A 13091-nucleotide genomic window follows, 5' to 3' on the forward strand; every position below is an offset into this window, starting at 1 on the left:
GCAACCTCAGAGCCAGCAGTTCCACTCGCAGCCACCAGAGGGAGTCCACGGACAGAACTCGCCGAAGTACCATTCATGACCACAGGAGGGAGTTCGAGAACGGAATTCACAACAGTACCACCCCCTTGAGGAGGGGTCACCGAACCCTCACCGGAGCCCCCAGGCCGATCAGGACGAGCCAAATGAAAGGCACGAACCAAATCGGCAGCATGGACATCGGAGGCAACAACCCAGGAATTATCCTCCTGACCATAGCCCTTCCATTTGACCAGGTACTGAAGCTTCCGTCTCGAAATACGAGAATCTAAAATCTTCTCCACCACATACTCCAACACCGGAGCAGGAGGGTCAATGGAGGGAACCATAGGCGCCACATATCTCCGCAACAACGACCTATGGAACACATTATGGATGGCAAAAGAAGCTGGAAGGGCCAAACGAAATGACACAGGATTGAGAATTTCAGAAATCTTATAAGGACCAATGAAACGAGGTTTAAACTTTGGAGAAGAAACCTTCATGGGGACATAATGAGACAACAACCAAACCAAATCCCCATCACGAAATCGGGGACCAACACAGCGACGGCGGTTGGAGAAACGCTGAGCCTTCTCCTGGGACAATGTCAAATTATCCACCACATGAGTCCAAATCTGCTGCAACCTGTCCACCACAGAATCTACACCAGGACAGTCCGAAGGCTCAACCTGCCCTGAAGAAAAACGAGGATGGAAACCAGAATTACAAAAAGGCGAAACCAAAGTAGCCAAACTAGCCCGATTATTAAACAAAGCATCTCAGATAGGTCTCCAAAGTCTGATTAGTTCATTCGGTTTGGCCATTTGTCTGAGGATGGAAAGCCGAAGAAAAAGACAAATCAATGCCCATCTTAGCACAAAAGGACCGCCAAAACCTTGAAACAAACTGGGAACCTCTGTCAGACACGATGTTCTCCAGAATGCCATGCAAACGAACCACATGCTGGAAAAATAATGGAACCAAATCAGAGGAGGAGGGTAATTTAAGCAAGGGTACCAAATGGACCATCTTAGAGAAGCGATCACAAACCACCCAGATGACCGACATCCTTTGAGAGACAGGGAGATCTGAAATAAAATCCATGGAAACATGCGTCCAAGGCCTTTTCGGGACTGGCAAGGGCAAAAGTAACCCACTGGCACGAGAACAGCAGGGCTTGGCCCGAGCACAAGTCCCACAAGACTGCACAAAATAACGCACATCCCGTGACAAGGAAGGCCACCAAAAGGACCTAGCCACCAAATCTCTGGTACCAAAAATCCCAGGATGACCAGCCAACACCGAACAATGAACCTCAGAGATAACTCTACTAGTCCATCTATCAGGGACAAACAGTTTCTCCGCTGGACAACGGTCAGGTCTATCAGCCTGAAACTTCCGCAGCGCCCGCCGCAAATCAGGTGAGATGGCAGACAGAATTACCCCCTCTTTGAGAATACCAGCCGGCTCAGAAACTCCCGGAGAATCAGGCACAAAACTCCTTGAAAGGGCATCGGCCTTCACTTTCTTAGAACCCGGAAGGTACGAAACAACAAAATCGAAACGGGAGAAAAACAGCGACCATCGAGCCTGTCTAGGATTCAACCGCTTGGCAGACTCGAGATAAGTCAGATTCTTGTGATCCGTCAAGACCACCACGCGTTGCTTGGCTCCCTCAAGCCAATGTCGCCACTCCTCGAATGCCCACTTCATAGCCAACAACTCCCGATTGCCAACATCATAATTACGCTCAGCAGGCGAAAACTTTCTAGAAAAGAAAGCACATGGCTTCATCACAGAGCCATCAGAACTTCTTTGAGACAAAACAGCCCCTGCTCCAATCTCAGAAGCATCAACCTCGACCTGAAAAGGGAGCGAAACATCTGGCTGACACAACACAGGGGCCGAAGAAAAACGACGTTTCAACTCCTGAAAAGCCTCAACGGCCGCAGAGGACCAATTCACCACATCAGCACCTTTCTTGGTCAAATCAGTCAACGGTTTAACAACACTAGAAAAATTAGCGATGAAGCGACGGTAAAAATTAGCAAAGCCCAGGAATTTCTGAAGGCTCTTCACAGATGTAGGCTGAGTCCAATCAAAAATGGCCTGAACTTTAACAGGATCCATCTCGATAGTAGAAGGGGAAAAAATGAAGCCCAAAAAGGAAACCTTCTGAACTCCAAAGAGACATTTAGACCCCTTCACAAATAAAGAATTAACGCAAAGGACCTGGAACACCATTCTGACCTGCTTCACATGAGACTCCCAATCATCCGAAAAGACCAAAATATCATCCAAATATACAATCATGAATCTATCCAAATACTTTCGGAAGATGTCATGCATAAAGGACTGAAACACAGATGGAGCATTAGAAAGCCCGAATGGCATCACCAGGTACTCAAAATGGCCCTCGGGCATATTAAATGCGGTTTTCCATTCATCACCCTGTTTAATACGCACAAGATTATACGCCCCTCGAAGATCTATCTTGGTGAACCAACTAGCCCCCTTAATCCGAGCAAACAAATCAGACAGTAGAGGCAAAGGGTATTGAAATTTGACCGTGATTTTATTGAGAAGGCGGTAATCTATACAAGGTCTCAGAGAACCATCCTTCTTGGCCACAAAAAAGAACCCTGCTCCCAACGGTGACGACGACGGGCGAATATGCCCTTTCTCCAAGGACTCCTTTATATAACTCCGCATAGCGGCGTGTTCCAGCACAGATAAATTGAAAAGTCGTCCCTTAGGAAATTTACTACCAGGGATCAAATTAATAGCATAATTGTTGAGGGAGGATCTAAATTGATCCTTCACGGTTAACCCAGTGATTTCCAAATTAATATACAAGGTGTTGCCGGCAACTGAAAATGACCAGACGGAGACGTGTGTCTCTGTTTGGGGGGGGATCAAGCTGATCTCTCTAGCCCCCGTTTAATGAGTATGAGTTTTCATAGTCATAGAAATTATACTTCAACCAATCAGCATAAGAACACGCTCACAGTTCTTAGCCTATAAGAATGCAGGAACAATCTGTGCGTCAAAGCTTCATAGAACAATACACCCTCAGTCTCATATTCTGTTTAGATTGCAACAATCAAGGTCTCATAACAGCTGTAAACTTTAGCCTACTAACAAAATTTATATCAAAACAACAAAATGGAGTCGAAAAGCACAAAATGGAGATTCTTTATTAATTTCTTCCTTCACATTCCCCCCTAGATAAATTTTGTTAATTAATGTCCAGCATCAGAGGTACTATCCCAAGCTATAAGCTCGAGGGGTACTGGTCTTCACATGGCTGGTGCCTTGTTACCAGCCATGGCTGTTGCGGCGTACCCGTCCCCCCTGTATACTAGAATTTACGAATAACAATTATTGATAATAGTAGTGGGGATCTTTTGAAGATAGCCATGCGCTTGGCTTCAACATCTTCATCAGGTAACTTTGTGAAATCGGTGTAGAGAAGAGCAGAGGTGGCAACGCTTTTGGTTTCATCATTAGTCGTCTTAGTGCAGAATTTCCTAATACACACAGAAATACACCAAAGAACAAGTTTTAGTATTACATACATAACAAGGATAAAGGCAGCGATATGTAACAAACTTTGCAAGATTCCAGCTATCCAGCTCCAAATCTCTTAAACCAATTTGCTGGATTAAAAAAGGAGAAGGTGTCTGCCCACCAACTGTCCTTATTACGGTCATTGTCTTTATTATATTGATCTCTGAGTCTTTGAATGTCCTTTAACTTTAACTTCATAGTGCTATTGGGATCTATATAATGACAGCATGCAGGTCCAATAGCCTGACACATACCACCCTGTGCTGCTGTTAAGTAATCCAGTACTACAGTATGTTGATTAGTGACTATGATAAATTGGTTTTGGACAACAATCGTAGTATTAAGTATATCCAATATATCCCAAATTTGATCATCTAGATAGTCTGTGGCCCTAAGCAATTTATCCCACATTTGTGTAATCATAGGGTAAATGGAAATAGAACTGACAATTTTATTGGCTATACCCATCTGTACTACTAATCTTTCATGATATTGTACAAACTTATTATTCAAGGATATTGGGGAATTTAGGCTGTCCCATGTGGTTACCAATATTATTATATGGAAATACGAAAAACCAAAACATTATGTCCCCTTATTTGCTACTAGTCTGTTTGACCAGCTTGCAGTGTGATGCGTGGATCCACGTCGGCCTTCCTTCCAGCTTTACTGACATAGGAGTGATACTGAGGACTTGGTAGGGACCGTCATACAAGGGTTCTAGTCCGTGTTTTCTGACATAGCTTTTCACAACCACAAAATCACCAGACTTTAAGTTGTAACAAATCGGTTTCTGCTGAATCTGGAAGGGAAGAAGAAACTAAAACATAGGTGTTAGCAAGATTTTTACTAAGCTGAATAACATATTGAACAGCACGGTCAGTTTCTTCTGACAACTACTGAGACTGGAAATTTGCAACTGTGGGCCTAGCACCAAACAATATCTCATATGGGGACAGGCTGTCATGATTTCCCCAATGGCAGGGAAATCAAAATAACGAACGGACTAGCTCTCGGGTGATGGGAACTAAAGTAGCCGTGACCTGAACCTGACACAACACTGGAAGTAGCCGGGGAGTGTTTCCTACGATGCCCTAGACACCACGCGCCAGCCGGAGATCTAACTACCCCTATCGGAGGAATATACAGGCCTGCCTTACCTCCAGAGATGAACCCCAAAAGGAGATAGCAGCCCCCCACAAATATTGACGGTGAGTCAAGAGGAAAAGACATACGTAGGATGAACAGCAGATTTAGCACAGTGAGGTCCGCTTTCTAGATAGCAGAAGTACAGGAAAGAGTTACTTCACGGTCAACTTCAAAACACTACTCAAAAACACCATCCTGAAATTACTTTAAAACTCCAGTGACAACTCATGCCACTGGAGTGGCAATTTCAGTCCACGAGAGCTTCCAGCTACAGAGAGTCACATTGCAGATAGCTGGACAAAAATAGCATAAACAAGAAACAAAATTCAACTTAGCTGAACAGGAGCTTGAGGCAGGAGAATGCAACAGAATGCTACTGATACATTGTTGGCCGGCATAAGACCAGCAGCCAAGCAGCCTTAAATAGGAAACTCCCCTAATGGGTGGCAACAGGTGATCAAGGATAGAAGAAGGCAAATAAGTGGCACTACCATAAAACACCACCGGGGGAGCCCACAAACAGAATTCACAACAGTACCCCCCCTTAAGGAGGGGGCACCGAACCCTCACCAGAACCACCAGGGCGATCTGGATGAGCACTATGAAATGCACGAACCAAATCAGGAGCATGAACATCAGATGCTGTCACCCAAGAATTATCCTCCTGACCATAGCCTTTCCACTTAACCAGATACTGAAGTTTCCGTCTGGAAACACGGGAGTCCAAGATCTTTTCCACCACATACTCCAATTCACCCTCAACCAGCACAGGAGCAGGAGGATCAGCAGAAGGAACAACCGGCACCTCATACCTCCGCAATAACGACCGATGAAAAACATTATGAATAGCAAAAGATGCTGGGAGGTCCAAACGAAAGGACACAGGATTGAGAACCTCCAGAATCCTATAAGGGCCGATAAACCGAGGCTTAAACTTAGGAGACGAGACCTTCATAGGAACAAATCGAGAAGACAACCAAACCAGGTCCCCAACACAAAGACGAGGACCGACACGCCGATGACGATTAGTGAACTGTTGAGTCTTCTCCTGGGACAACTTCAGATTGTCCACAACCTGTCCCCAAATCTGATGCATTCTATCAACCACAGCATCTACTCCAGGACAATCCGAAGACTCCAATTGACCGGACGAAAAGCGAGGGTGAAACCCTGAATTACAAAAAAATGGAGAAACCAAAGTGGCAGAACTAGCCCGATTGTTAAGGGCAAACTCTGCCAATGGCAAAAAATCAAGCCAATCGTCCTGATCAGCGGACACAAAACACCTCAAGTAAGTCTCCAAGGTCTGATTAGTACGCTCAGTCTGGCCATTAGTCTGAGGATGGAATGCAGACGAAAAAGACAAGTCGATGCCCATCCTGGCACAGAACGCCCGCCAAAATCTAGACACAAACTGAGTGCCCCTGTCAGACACTATATTCTCAGGAATACCATGCAAACGCACCACATTCTGAAAAAATAGAGGGACCAGCTCAGAGGAGGAGGGCAATTTGGGCAAAGGTACCAAGTGAACCATCTTGGAAAAACGGTCACACACCACCCAGATGACGGACATCCTACGAGAAACAGGAAGGTCAGAAATAAAGTCCATAGAGATGTGCGTCCAAGGCCTCTTAGGAATAGGCAAGGGCAACAACAACCCGCTGGCCCGGGAACAGCAGGGCTTAGCCCGAGCACAAACATCACAAGACTGCACAAAAATACGCACATCTCGAGACAAGGAAGGCCACCAGAAGGACCTAGACACCAGATCCCTGGTGCCAAAAATTCCAGGATGACCTGCCAACGCGGAAGAGTGAACCTCCGAAATAACTCTACTGGTCCAGTCATCAGGGACAAACAGTCTACCAGGCGGACAGCGATCAGGCCTATCCACCTGAAACTCCTGCAAAGAGCGCCGCAGGTCTGGGGAGACAGCTGACAATATCACCCCATCCTTCAGGATGCCAGTAGGTTCGGAATCACCAGGCGAGTCAGGCTCAAAACTCCTAGAGAGGGCATCCGCCCTCACATTCTTAGACCCAGGCAGATATGAAACCACAAAGTTAAATTGAGAGAAAAACAACGACCAGCGCGCCTGTCTAGGATTCAGACGCCTGGCTGACTCAAGATAAATTAGATTCTTGTGGTCAGTCAAGACCACCACCTGGTGTCTAGCACCCTCAAGCCAATGACGCCACTCCTCAAATGCCCACTTCATGGCCAAGAGCTCCCGATTTCCAACATCATAATTTCGCTCAGCGGGCGAAAACTTTCGAGAGAAAAACGCACATGGTCTCATCACTGAGCAGTCAGGACCTTTCTGCGACAAAACTGCACCTGCTCCGATCTCGGAAGCATCTACTTCAACCTGGAACGGGAGCGACACATCAGGCTGGCGCAACACAGGAGCAGAAGAAAAGCGACGCTTAAGCTCCCGAAAGGCCTCCACAGCCGCAGAGGACCAATTAGCAACATCAGCACCCTTCTTGGTCAAATCAGTCAAAGGTTTAGCAATGGCAGAAAAACCCGCTATGAATCGGCGATAGAAATTAGCAAATCCCAAGAATTTCTGAAGACTTTTTAGAGAAGTAGGTTGTATCCAATCACAAATAGCCTGAACCTTAACAGGGTCCATCTCCATAGATGAAGGGGAAAAAATATATCCCAGAAAGGAAATTCTCTGAACCCCAAAAATACACTTTGAGCCTTTCACAAAAAGAGAATTAGCTCGTAAAACCTGAAAAACTCTCCTGACCTGTTGAACATGAGATTCCCAGTCCTCCGAAAAAATCAAAATATCGTCCAAATACACAATCATAAATTTATCCAGATATTCACGGAAAATATCGTGCATAAAGGACTGAAAAACGGAAGGGGCATTCGCGAGACCGAAAGGCATTACCAAATACTCAAAATGGCCTTCAGGCGTATTAAATGCGGTCTTCCACTCATCCCCCTGCTTAATCCGCACCAAATTATACGCACCACGTAGATCGATCTTAGTGAACCATTTCGCCCCCTTTATGCGAGCAAACAGATCAGTCAGTAAAGGTAACGGATACTGGTATTTAACTGTAATCTTATTCAGAAGTCGATAGTCGATACAAGGTCTCAATGAACCATCCTTTTTGCCCACAAAGAAAAACCCTGCCCCCAGTGGAGACAAAGAGGGGCGAATATGACCCTTTTCCAAAGATTCTCTGATATACTCCCGCATAGCAGTATGTTCAGGTACAGACAAATTAAACAAGCGACCCTTAGGAAATTTACTACCGGGAATCAACTCAATAGCGCAGTCACACTCTCTGTGAGGAGGGAGAGAATCAATTTTAGGCTCCTGAAAGACATCATAAAAATCTGACAGAAATGCTGGGATCTCAGAGGGAGTAGATGAAGAAATGGGAACCAAAGGTGCATCCCCATGAATCCCCCGACATCCCCAGCTCAGCACAGACATTGATCTCCAGTCCAAGACTGGATTATGAATTTGTAACCATGGTAATCCAAGTACTAACACGTCATGTAGATTATATAACACAAGGAAACGAATAATCTCCTGATGGTCTGGGGTAAGATGCATAGTCACTTGTGTCCAATATTGTGGTTTATTGCTAGCCAAAGGTGTAGAATCAATACCCTTTAAGGGAATAGAAACCTCCAGAGGCTCTAAATCAAACCCACAACGCTTGGCAAAGGACCAATCCATGAGACTCAGAGCGGCGCCAGAATCCACATAAGCATCCACAGTAACAGATGATAAAGTACAAATCAATGTCACGGACAAAAGAAATTTAGACTGCAAGGTACCCATAGAAAAAGATTTATCAACCTTTTTATCAACCTTCTTTATGCGTTTAGAGCATGCTGATATAACATGAGCTGGATCTCCACAATAGAAGCACAACCCATTTTTGCGCCTGTAATTCTGTCGTTCGCCTCTAGACAAAACACTATCGCATTGCATATGCTCTGGTGCCTTTTCAGAGGTCACCGCCAAATGGTGCACAGGTTTTTGCTCAGAAGATACCGCCATATGGTGCACAGGTTTTTGCTCAGAAGACACCGCCATATGGTGCACAGGCTTTTGCTCAGAAGATACCGCCATATGGTGCACAGATTTTTGCTCAGAAGATACCGCCATATGGTGCACAGCTTTGCGCTCCCGTAAACGCCGATCAATCTGGATAGCCAATTTCATGGAATCATTCAGACCTGTAGGCACAGGGAACCCCACCATGACATCCTTCACGGCATCAGAGAGACCTTCTCTGAAATTAGCTGCTAGAGCGCACTCATTCCATTTAGTAAGCACCGACCATTTACGAAATTTTTGGCAGTATATCTCAGCTTCATCTTGCCCTTGGGAAAGAGCTATCAAGGCTTTCTCAGCCAAAATCTCTAAATTAGGTTCTTCATAAAGCAACCCCAGAGCCAGAAAAAACGCATCTACATTTAATAACGCAGGATCCCCTGGCGACAATGCAAATGCCCAACTTTTTGGGTCACCCCGTAATAGAGAAATAACAATTTTAACCTGTTGTGCAGGATCACCAGCAGAGTGAGATCTCAGAGACAAAAACAATTTACAATTCTCTCTGAAATTCAAAAAACGGGATCTGTCTCCGGTAAAAAATTCAGGCATAGGGATCTTAGGTTCAGACATTGGAGCACGTATAACAAAATCTTGTAAGTTCTGGACCTTTGTAGCCAGGTTATTCAAACCTGCAACCAAACTCTGTGGATCCATGATTCAAACAGGTGTAACCAAAGCCATTCAGAGATTAAGAGGAGAGGAAAAAAAAAAAAAAAAGGCTGAAGACTGCAGTTTAAGCAAGGAGTACAAATGAGCACATTCCAAACACAGAAGGGAAAAAAAAAACCTTTTCATATCCTTTCCTGCTTTAGTGCATAGTTTTAACACATTGGGCCGGCCAAACTGTCATGATTTCCCCAATGGCAGGGAAATCAAAATAACGAACGGACTAGCTCTCGGGTGATGGGAACTAAAGTAACCGTGACCTGAACCTGACACAACACTGGAAGTAGCCGGGGAGTGTTTCCTACGATGCCCTAGACACCACGCGCCAGCCGGAGATCTAACTACCCCTATCGGAGGAATATACAGGCCTGCCTTACCTCCAGAGATGAACCCCAAAAGGAGATAGCAGCCCCCCACAAATATTGACGGTGAGTCAAGAGGAAAAGACATACGTAGGATGAACAGCAGATTTAGCACAGTGAGGTCCGCTTTCTAGATAGCAGAAGTACAGGAAAGAGTTACTTCACGGTCAACTTCAAAACACTACTCAAAAACACCATCCTGAAATTACTTTAAAACTCCAGTGACAACTCATGCCACTGGAGTGGCAATTTCAGTCCACGAGAGCTTCCAGCTACAGAGAGTCACATTGCAGATAGCTGGACAAAAATAGCATAAACAAGAAACAAAATTCAACTTAGCTGAACAGGAGCTTGAGGCAGGAGAATGCAACAGAATGCTACTGATACATTGTTGGCCGGCATAAGACCAGCAGCCAAGCAGCCTTAAATAGGAAACTCCCCTAATGGGTGGCAACAGGTGATCAAGGATAGAAGAAGGCAAATAAGTGGCACTACCATAAAACACCACCGGGGGAGCCCACAAACAGAATTCACAACAACAGGCCATGTTTTGCCGTAAGGGTAGTACGAATGTGGTACAGTACAATGGGTAGGAGCTCTGGCCATGGAGCCGTAGTCTCCTGCATCATTTTGGTCAATTGTCCCTTCGGTATGCCATTCAGCCTCTCAACTTTCCCACTGGATTGTGGATAGTATGGAGGGCTACAGTGGATCCAAACATTGTCAAAACCTCCTGATACACATGAGAAGAAAAGGCCAGGCCTTGGTCACTTTCGACAACTTCTGGAACACCATATCTGCATATAACTTCCATCACCAGTTTCTTTGCTGTGGTTTTTGCAGTCATGTTGGTAACGGGGAATGCTTCCGGCCAACTGGAGAACATGTCGACAACCACCAGACAATATTCATACCTTCCAGACTTAGGCAACGTGATGTGGTCCACTTGGAGCCTTTGGAAAGGATAGTCGGGCTTAGCAAGGTGCTTCTGGGGTACGCGTTGAAGTTGACCGGGATTGCAGATCTGACAGATATTACATGCACGGTTGAGTGCTGTCAGGACTGGAGAAATACCTGGAGCCCAGTAGAATTTTTGTACCAGGGCTAGGGCCTGGTTTTTTTCCTCGATGTGTGGGCTCATGTGCCCACATGGCAATAGCAGGATACATCCGCTTAGGGAGACACAGAAATTGGTCCTTTTTCCAGAGACCATTGTCCATACGTGCTCCATCAGCCTTCCACTGCTTCACTTCTTCCTTTGGGGACATTCTCTGCAGCGTCATTAAGCGGTCTCGCGGGGTCCGACAGAAAACCTCAGTCTGTCGTGGATCATCAGGTTCCTGTAGAGTCAGTGTTTCTTGTAACTGTTTACGCTGAGAGCGTGTGGTCACCAGAGCTGGTATGGTCAGGTCAATAGGTAGGAGAGCAGCAGCTTTTGCTTGCATATCCACAAAGACGTTACCAACAGTGTGTGGACTGTTCCTAGGACCGTGTGCCTTAATTTTGATAATGGCCACCTTTGTAGGTAATTTGATTGAGTCCATGAGGGTTTTAACAGCTTCAGCATTCTTCACTGGAGTCCCGGCGGTAGTAATAAACCCTCGATTGGCCCATAGGGCTCCGAAATCATGAGCAATACCAAATGCATACTGTGAGTCCGTGTATATATTAGCCTGCCTGTCTTTGGCCAGAACACATACAGTAGACAGAGCCTGAAGTTCTGCTTCTTGTGCTGACAGTGAGGGAGGGAGGGAGGGAGGGAGTGCAGCTCAGTGCACTACAGTATCTTCCGTAGTAACAGCGTATCCGGTGTGGAATCTGCCAAAATCATCAGCACATCTTGAACCGTCTTTCAGGGCATTGTAGAAAGGTTGCATTATACGGGATGCGTCCGGTATCCACTGACAACAATAAGTACATAGTCCAAGAAAACGCTGGAGTTCAGTCTCATCTTTTGGTAAAGGAAGGGAGCTGACGGCTATTTTTCTTTCTTTTGTGAGGTGTCTGGCACCCTGAAGGAGACAGTGACCCAAAAATATCACTTGACCAAGGCAGAACCGAAGTTTCGAGGCCGAAACCCGACAGTTCAGATCTGCCAGATACTTGAGAAGGCTAACAGTGGCAACAATGGCTTCCTGCTCTGTCTGTGCACACAACAAAAGATTATCCACATACTGAAGCAGCGTGACATAGGGGTGTTCTAATTGCCAGGGTAAAAGACACTCGCCCATATTTTTTTTTTTTTTGCAAACTGATTGGGACTATTTTGGGCCCCTTGTGGCATAACTGTCCGCGTCAATTGTCATCCCTGATATGTGAATGCAAACAGAAACTGGCAATCTGGGTATAATGGAATGCTGAAGAAGGCATTGGCAAGATCGATAACTGTGAACCAACCAGCATCCTTAGATATCTGGGACAAAAGAGTATGTTTATTGGGCCTGCCATCTACTCCAATTAAAACAAGCTCTTGATCTGAGAATTTGCATGGCGGGGCTGGGGAGTGAGATTCCCAGACATAGGGTTAAAAAAGATATTGGATTTGTGTAAGGTGGGGAGGGCTGGAGCTGAAGTCTGTGGGCCACTGATAAGGAATGTCCTTGTACTGCGGTGGGGGCTAGAGCAGTGTTTGGAGCTGGAATTGCTGTGGCTACTGGTTTAACCCTTGCCTTTCCTGCTGGGCTAAATTCTTTTGAAAACTCTTTACTATTTTCAATGCATCATCTGGAGTGGAAGTCTCGATATCAGATTTAACTGACATTATTGCCTCTTTCAATTCAGATTTAAGGCCGGACATTAAAGCTACTACATAAAGGTGTGAATGGGCTTTACTTTACAATGAGAATCCCAAATCTTTAAACACTACCATAAGACGCCCATAAAACTTCTCGGCAGTCTCCCCCTTGTCCTGTGTGACATCTGTGAGGGAGGTTCTAGCAGGGGAGGTTTCTGGATCGGGTAACTGGTTATAAAGGGTGTCTATCTGCGATGGAGAAAAGGGGGTATACTTTGGCCTGTCAGGAGTAGTTTTCACATCATCTTCAAACTCTGATATTACTGACTCGGGGGCGGGAGGAGGTGGCGGTACAAGAGGCATCTGCTGCGGAAGCGGGGCAGGAGGCTCTGTTACAGTTAGAGATTGTATTGCCTGAATCGGACCTCCTCCAATTTTATGGGGTTTTCCTGTATACAGCGCTCTATTGCTGATACTATAACCATGGCGGCATCCT

At 45.6% G+C, this 13091-nt stretch overlaps 1 protein-coding gene across 3 annotated transcripts in view; it reads right to left on the bottom strand.

Moving 5' to 3' along the window:
* Window positions 1–2644: 2644 nt before the first annotated feature.
* Window positions 2645–13091, bottom strand: part of LOC143774979 (uncharacterized) — a 60903-nt gene continuing 50456 nt past the window's right edge. For 2 of the 3 annotated variants that reach the window (XR_013215573.1, XR_013215574.1), the window contains exon 2: window positions 2645–4408. The gene's annotated coding sequence lies outside the window, so the exon portion shown is untranslated. The remainder of the gene's footprint in view (window positions 4409–13091) is intronic. The other variant, XR_013215572.1, reaches the window with a different exon arrangement.

Source organism: Ranitomeya variabilis, chromosome 1 (genome assembly GCF_051348905.1).
Source record: "Ranitomeya variabilis isolate aRanVar5 chromosome 1, aRanVar5.hap1, whole genome shotgun sequence".
Lineage (NCBI taxonomy): Eukaryota > Metazoa > Chordata > Amphibia > Anura > Dendrobatidae > Ranitomeya > Ranitomeya variabilis.